Raw genomic sequence first — 7,984 nt, 5'->3', positions numbered from 1 at the left:
GCGCATTGCACCCTGGTCTGCCGCCCCCCGCTCACCCCACCCGCCAATTTTTTTTTATTCCGAAAAACACTGCCAATACACCCGCATTGGCATTCTACAGCACTGGGGATAGTGCCCGGAGCAGTTTACGCACAGCATTGCGACCGAGCAGCGCATTGCACCCTGGTCTGCCGCCCCGCTCACCCCACCCGCCAATTTTTTTTATTCGAAAAACACTGCCAATACACCCGCATTGGCATCTACACAGCACTGGGGATAGTGCCCGGAGCAGTTTACGCACAGCATTGCGGACCGCGCCGCGCATTGCACCCTGGTCTGCCGCCCCCGCTCACCCCACCCGCCAATTTTTTTTATTCCGAAAAAACACTGCCAATACACCGCATTGGCATTCTACAGCACTGGGATAGTGCCCGGAGCAGTTTACGCACAGCATTGCGACCGAGCAGCGCATTGCACCTGGTCTGCCGCCCCCGCTCACCCCACCCGCAAATTTTTTTATTCCGAAAAACACTGCCAATACACCCGCATTGGCATTCTACAGCACTGGGGATAGTGCCCGGAGCAGTTTACGCCACAGCATTGCGACCGAGCAGCGCATTGCACCCGGTCTGCCGCCCCCGCTCACCCCACCCGCCAATTTTTTTTATTCCGAAAAACACTGCCAATACACCCGCATTGGCATTCTACAGCACTGGGGATAGTGCCCGGAGCAGTTTACGCACAGCATTGCGACCGAGCAGCGCATTGCACCCTGGTCTGCCGCCCCCGCTCACCCCACCCGCCAATTTTTTTTATTCCGAAAAACACTGCCAATACACCCGCATTGGCATTCTACAGCACTGGGGATAGTGCCCGGAGCAGTTTACGCACAGCATTGCGACCGAGCAGCGCATTGCACCCTGGTCTGCCGCCCCCGCTCACCCCACCCGCCAATTTTTTTTATTCCGAAAAACACTGCCAATACACCCGCATTGGCATTCTACAGCACTGGGGATAGTGCCCGGAGCAGTTTACGCACAGCATTGCGACCGAGCAGCGCATTGCACCCTGGTCTGCCGCCCCCGCTCACCCCACCCGCCAATTTTTTTTATTCCGAAAAACACTGCCAATACACCCGCATTGGCATTCTACAGCACTGGGGATAGTGCCCGGAGCAGTTTACGCACAGCATTGCGACCGAGCAGCGCATTGCACCCTGGTCTGCCGCCCCCGCTCACCCCACCCGCCAATTTTTTTTATTCCGAAAAACACTGCCAATACACCCGCATTGGCATTCTACAGCACTGGGGATAGTGCCCGGAGCAGTTTACGCACAGCATTGCGACCGAGCAGCGCATTGCACCCTGGTCTGCCGCCCCCGCTCACCCCACCCGCCAATTTTTTTTATTCCGAAAAACACTGCCAATACACCCGCATTGGCATTCTACAGCACTGGGGATAGTGCCCGGAGCAGTTTACGCACAGCATTGCGACCGAGCAGCGCATTGCACCCTGGTCTGCCGCCCCCGCTCACCCCACCCGCCAATTTTTTTTATTCCGAAAAACACTGCCAATACACCCGCATTGGCATTCTACAGCACTGGGGATAGTGCCCGGAGCAGTTTACGCACAGCATTGCGACCGAGCAGCGCATTGCACCCTGGTCTGCCGCCCCCGCTCACCCCACCCGCCAATTTTTTTTATTCCGAAAAACACTGCCAATACACCCGCATTGGCATTCTACAGCACTGGGGATAGTGCCCGGAGCAGTTTACGCACAGCATTGCGACCGAGCAGCGCATTGCACCCTGGTCTGCCGCCCCCGCTCACCCCACCCGCCAATTTTTTTTATTCCGAAAAACACTGCCAATACACCCGCATTGGCATTCTACAGCACTGGGGATAGTGCCCGGAGCAGTTTACGCACAGCATTGCGACCGAGCAGCGCATTGCACCCTGGTCTGCCGCCCCCGCTCACCCCACCCGCCAATTTTTTTTATTCCGAAAAACACTGCCAATACACCCGCATTGGCATTCTACAGCACTGGGGATAGTGCCCGGAGCAGTTTACGCACAGCATTGCGACCGAGCAGCGCATTGCACCCTGGTCTGCCGCCCCCGCTCACCCCACCCGCCAATTTTTTTTATTCCGAAAAACACTGCCAATACACCCGCATTGGCATTCTACAGCACTGGGGATAGTGCCCGGAGCAGTTTACGCACAGCATTGCGACCGAGCAGCGCATTGCACCCTGGTCTGCCGCCCCCGCTCACCCCACCCGCCAATTTTTTTTATTCCGAAAAACACTGCCAATACACCCGCATTGGCATTCTACAGCACTGGGGATAGTGCCCGGAGCAGTTTACGCACAGCATTGCGACCGAGCAGCGCATTGCACCCTGGTCTGCCGCCCCCGCTCACCCCACCCGCCAATTTTTTTTATTCCGAAAAACACTGCCAATACACCCGCATTGGCATTCTACAGCACTGGGGATAGTGCCCGGAGCAGTTTACGCACAGCATTGCGACCGAGCAGCGCATTGCACCCTGGTCTGCCGCCCCCGCTCACCCCACCCGCCAATTTTTTTTATTCCGAAAAACACTGCCAATACACCCGCATTGGCATTCTACAGCACTGGGGATAGTGCCCGGAGCAGTTTACGCACAGCATTGCGACCGAGCAGCGCATTGCACCCTGGTCTGCCGCCCCCGCTCACCCCACCCGCCAATTTTTTTTATTCCGAAAAACACTGCCAATACACCCGCATTGGCATTCTACAGCACTGGGGATAGTGCCCGGAGCAGTTTACGCACAGCATTGCGACCGAGCAGCGCATTGCACCCTGGTCTGCCGCCCCCGCTCACCCCACCCGCCAATTTTTTTTATTCCGAAAAACACTGCCAATACACCCGCATTGGCATTCTACAGCACTGGGGATAGTGCCCGGAGCAGTTTACGCACAGCATTGCGACCGAGCAGCGCATTGCACCCTGGTCTGCCGCCCCCGCTCACCCCACCCGCCAATTTTTTTTATTCCGAAAAACACTGCCAATACACCCGCATTGGCATTCTACAGCACTGGGGATAGTGCCCGGAGCAGTTTACGCACAGCATTGCGACCGAGCAGCGCATTGCACCCTGGTCTGCCGCCCCCGCTCACCCCACCCGCCAATTTTTTTTATTCCGAAAAACACTGCCAATACACCCGCATTGGCATTCTACAGCACTGGGGATAGTGCCCGGAGCAGTTTACGCACAGCATTGCGACCGAGCAGCGCATTTGCATTGCACCCTGCTCTCATGCTCTAAAATTACTAACAATCTTATCGGAGTAAAAAAGAAAAAAAAAGAAAAAGGCAACATAAAAACGAAGAAGTAATTGTGTATTTTTTATGATGTTATTCTGTATATTTCAAGTGCTTGAAGTTAGCGCCGTAGCACCGTATCATCATATCTCCGCGGTGACTCAGTGCTAGCACCGTATCACCATCAAAATCAATACAATAAGAGCATTAATCTCGAAGAAACATGTAAGACTAGTTCGTGCAAAAACGAGCAAGGGGACCATAGGGACCTATGTCACTGTGTAGCCGAGACCTTGCCCTAGGTGATGGCACATGTGAATACCCTAGGATAAGTGTAGGGATGAATTAGGCCACGAGCCTTACTGTAAGATCTATTTATATCGCTGGAGCTGTCTCCGAAAATAGAACTGGAAAATAGAGCTCTAAAATAGAGCTCGAAAATAGAGCTCGAAAATAGAGCTCGAAAATCGAACTTTGCTACTGCAAAAGCCATTTTGGGGACGGACTGACCCGATAATTCGACTAAGGGCACCATAAGAAAAAGTGTAGCGATAAACTAGGTACAAGGCCTATAATATGAACTATAGAGATCTGAGGAGCTTTTTTCTTGAAGAGTCGAAAATAAAACATGAGAATTCGACTAAGGGGACAATAACGAAAAGCGTAATTTTGAGCATGACTCGCTTAATACGCTGTCATGGCTTATGTTCTAGGCATTGACACGGTCGCTTGAAACAATCATGGCTTTTGCTACTATGCTAGAGTGGACGGCATTTGGAATCATTTCAACCTCACATAGACCATTGTATTCGGAAAAGTCTGGTTTGAGCACATTTAGCACGTGATCATTGCCTTATGCCTCAATACGCTGTGATGGATCATGTCCGAGGCATTCACGAGTGTATGTTCAATTACCATGAGTATTGCCACTATGCCAGAGTGGTAGGCAGTTAGAATCACTTCAACCTCACATAGGCCATTGATCTGGGAAAACTCTGGTCTGGGCATATTGAACGAGCACATGAACATTCCTTTATACATCGCTAAGGTGTTTGAGCACACAACTTGCAAATCACGTAGCCATAGAAAAAAACAACGTTATTTTGGTAAATAAAATGTAAATTATTTGTAAATAATGAATTTTATTGTATTTTAACAAAAGTTTTGAAAAGTTTGGTCAAAAATACCAAAACGAGAGGGCAAAAAAACGCACTTAGAAAGTGTATATAACTGCATTCCAGGCATATGCAGTGACCTATTCTGCTTGTTAATGGAGAACACTGCGTTGGAGATTGATTAACACCGGCTTGCAGGTTTAAAGCTTAGCTTCAGATTTATTCTACAGCACTGGGGATAGTGCCCGGAGCAGTTTACGCACAGCATTGCGACCGAGCAGCGCATTGCACCCTGGTCTGCCGCCCCCGCTCACCCCACCCGCCAATTTTTTTTATTCCGAAAAACACTGCCAATACACCCGCATTGGCATTCTACAGCACTGGGGATAGTGCCCGGAGCAGTTTACGCACAGCATTGCGACCGAGCAGCGCATTGCACCCTGGTCTGCCGCCCCCGCTCACCCCACCCGCCAATTTTTTTTATTCCGAAAAACACTGCCAATACACCCGCATTGGCATTCTACAGCACTGGGGATAGTGCCCGGAGCAGTTTACGCACAGCATTGCGACCGAGCAGCGCATTGCACCCTGGTCTGCCGCCCCCGCTCACCCCACCCGCCAATTTTTTTTATTCCGAAAAACACTGCCAATACACCCGCATTGGCATTCTACAGCACTGGGGATAGTGCCCGGAGCAGTTTACGCACAGCATTGCGACCGAGCAGCGCATTGCACCCTGGTCTGCCGCCCCCGCTCACCCCACCCGCCAATTTTTTTTATTCCGAAAAACACTGCCAATACACCCGCATTGGCATTCTACAGCACTGGGGATAGTGCCCGGAGCAGTTTACGCACAGCATTGCGACCGAGCAGCGCTTTGCATTGCACCCTGCTCTCATGCTCCAAAAACCTAAAATTACTAACAATCTTATCGGAGTAAAAAAAAGAAAAAAAAAGAAAAAGGCAACATAAAAACGAAGAAGTAATTGTGTATTTTTTATGATGTTATTCTGTATATTTCAAGTGCTTGAAGTTAGCGCCGTAGCACCGTATCATCATATCTCCGCGGTGACTCAGTGCTAGCACCGTATCACCATCAAAATCAATACAATAAGAGCATTAATCTCGAAGAAACATGTAAGACTAGTTCGCGCAAAAAAGAGCAAGGGGACCATAGGGACCTATGTCACTGTGTAGCCGAGACCTTGCCCTAGGTGATGGCACATGTGAATACCCTAGGATAAGTGTAGGGATGAATTAGGCCACGAGCCTTACTGTAAGATCTATTTATATCGCTGGAGCTGTCTCCGAAAATAGAACTCGAAAATAGAGCTCTAAAATAGAGCTCGAAAATAGAGCTCGAAAATAGAGCTCGAAAATCGAACTTTGCTACTGCAAAAGCCATTTTGGGGACGGACTGACCCGATAATTCGACTAAGGGCACCATAAGAAAAAGTGTAGGGATAAACTAGGTACAAGGCCTATAATATGAACTATAGAGATCTGAGGAGCTTTTTTCTTGAAGAGTCGAAAATAAAACATGAAAATTCGACTAAGGGGACAATAACGAAAAGCGTAATGTTGAGCATGACTCGCTTAATACGCTGTCATGGCTTATGTTCTAGGCATTGACACGGTCGCTTGAAACAATCATGGCTTTTGCTACTATGCTAGAGTGGACGGCATTTGGAATCATTTCAACCTCACATAGACCATTGTATTCGGAAAAGTCTGGTTTGAGCACATTTAGCACGTGATCATTGCCTTATGCCTCAATACGCTGTGATGGATCATATCCGAGGCATTCACGAGTGTATGTTCAATTACCATGAGTATTGCCACTATGCCAGAGTGGTAGGCAGTTAGAATCACTTCAACCTCACATAGGCCATTGATCTGGGAAAACTCTGGTCTGGGCATATTGAACGAGCACATGAACATTCCTTTATACATCGCTAAGGTGTTTGAGCACACAACTTGCAAATCACGTAGCCATAGAAAAAAACAACGTTATTTTGGTAAATAAAATGTAAATTATTTGTAAATAATGAATTTTATTGTATTTTAACAAAAGTTTTGAAAAGTTTGGTCAAAAATACCAAAACGAGAGGGCAAAAAAACGCACTTAGAAAGTGTATATAACTGCATTCCAGGCATATGCAGTGATCTATTCTGCTTGTTAATGGAGAACACTGCGTTGGAGATTGATTAACACCGGCTTGCAGGTTTAAAGCTTAGCTTCAGATTTGAAATTGAGGCATTCGGAGCTCCTCGGCCATTTTTTTTTCAAAAACAACCTCGGATGTATGCCGGTACATCAGTTGAAGTAGTTCGTAAATTTTTGAATTATATCATTAATTAAATGTATTGTTTTAGAGTTGTATTTATTGATCTTAGTTTAAATTGATTGCCAGTGAAGTGAATTATTGTAAACAAAATTAAGATTCCCAAGAGTAAAGTCATAAAGTTTAACTGCTTAATAAAATTACTACGCGATCTACTTGCAGCGGACTTAAACGTGCCACTTTTTGAGTATGTAAACCGTCCAAATACATCCGAGGTTGTTTTCGATAAAATGGCCGAGAAGTTCCGAATGGAAATTGAGGGTGTGTCTAGCACACTTTCGAATTAAAATTGGCCCTATATAAGAAACAGTCGGAACATAGTACCTGTTCAACAAAAACAATAGCTTTAATTTTTTAGAGACAGATATTGCCGAAATTTACATTTAATGCCTTATAGATAGAAAATTGGGATCCCCGATTCGCATCTTACGATAAATCGAATGATGACCAAACGATTGACTGCTACCGAACATCCGTATTAACGGAGGGTACACAGGGGTAACAATTGGGATGGTAAAAGAGGTACAGGAGAGTAAACAGTGATTAATTACAGGGGAAAAGAGGGGTTTTCGTTAAGCAGTGTTGTTGAGTATCCAATATGTTTACTTTTAGTTAAAGATAAGTAGCATTACCTTTATGTTTAGGTCTATAAACATATGTTACATATATACAATACATTTCTTGAATAAAATATAAGTATTTAAAAAATATGGTAACATTTTGTAAACTTATGAATGTGTTAGTATCCTTTCCTGAATGTGGCCATTTGAAGCGGTAATTTATCCAAGCCTGTCATTAATAAGCCTACATCAAGTATATAAATATGTATTTATCACAAATCAGCATTGCTATCCGGGATACGACATTATGTAACGGTAAACATCTTGACCGTATTCCGGGATAGTTCAAAGCCTCTGTCATGTGTATGCATTACACAATGCACAGTTTTAGGATTATTTTAGGCGCGAATTTGTTTAGGGGATAACATATTTTAGGCTAACATGGAAGACGTCGCATGCCCAATGTGACGACATAAAATTAACGTTTCATGTCCATATAAATAAGCAAATATTACACGGAAGTGCACAGTTCAAGACTGAATTTAGACAAAATATTAAAGTGTAAGAACCCTCAATCCCCCTTATTCATTTATGCAGCATATTCTATGCTTCAAGGGGAAGACAGATCAAGACTAAGTTTTGACCCCTAGGAAATATCAAATCGTGGACCGCCCCTGA

Source organism: Mya arenaria, chromosome 4 (assembly GCF_026914265.1).
Source record: "Mya arenaria isolate MELC-2E11 chromosome 4, ASM2691426v1".
Classification (NCBI taxonomy): Eukaryota; Metazoa; Mollusca; class Bivalvia; order Myida; family Myidae; genus Mya; species Mya arenaria.
Note: the sequence above shows the minus strand (reverse complement) of the source record.